Here is a 1,001-nt window from a genome sequence, read left to right as displayed (position 1 = left end):
GCCTGGCCATTTTTTGGTTGCAGCCATCATTGTTGTTTGGCGGGCCCTGGCTGGGGATTTGAACCCGCCACCTTAGGTGTATGTGGCTGGCACCTTAGCTGCTTGAGACACAGGCGCCAAGCCTGACTATCTTCTGTAAAGCAATTTTTTGACAGTTTGACTATGTGGCCTTGGGTAGAGTGCTGTGGCATCATAGCTCACAGCAACCTCAAACTCTTGGACTCAAGCGATTTTCCTGCCTCAGCCTCCCAAGTAGCTGGGACTACAGATGTCCTCCACAAGGCCTGGCTATTTTTGTTGCAGCTGTCATTGTTTAGCAGGCCCAGGCCGGGTTCAAATCCGCCAGCCGCAGTGTATGTGCCTGGCGTCATAATCACTGTGCTACGGATGCCAAGCCTGCAAAGCAATTTTTTACTCTGGGCAATGCAGTTGATCATTTTTTTGTTTTATGGTATGTGCTTTTTCTGTGCTTAGAAACCTGGGCCTACCCCAAGTTCGTGAAGATTTTCTCCTATGTTCTTACATGTAAGTTATAAAACTATGAAGTTTTACCCTTTTCATGTAAGTCTATGATATGTTAGAATTGATTTTGACCTATGCTACCAGGTAAGAACTGAAGTTCACATTTCTCCTTAGGAATATACAGTAGTTCCATGACCATGTGTTGAAAAAACTCTTTTATCCATTGATTTACTTTGGGTTTGTGACCGTTAGTGGGTGGGTCTATTTCTAGAATCTTGTTCCATTGATCTGTATATCTTTGTCAGTACTACTCGTCTTTTGAATTATTTTTTTAATTGTGGTAAAATATACATTACATAGAATTTACCATTTTAATCATTTTTAAGTGAATAGTTAAGTGCCATTAAGTACATTCACAGTATTGTGGAACTATCACTACCATCCGTCTATAGAACACTTGTCATCTTGCTAAAGATATACCGAATTTATTGTACACCTTAAATAGTAAGTCCCAATTCCTCTCTAGCCGAGTTCTTGGC

This window comes from Otolemur garnettii, unplaced genomic scaffold (assembly GCF_000181295.1).
Source record: "Otolemur garnettii isolate 467f Iridium unplaced genomic scaffold, OtoGar3 scaffold00082, whole genome shotgun sequence".
Taxonomy (NCBI): Eukaryota; Metazoa; Chordata; class Mammalia; order Primates; family Galagidae; genus Otolemur; species Otolemur garnettii.
Note: the sequence above shows the minus strand (reverse complement) of the source record.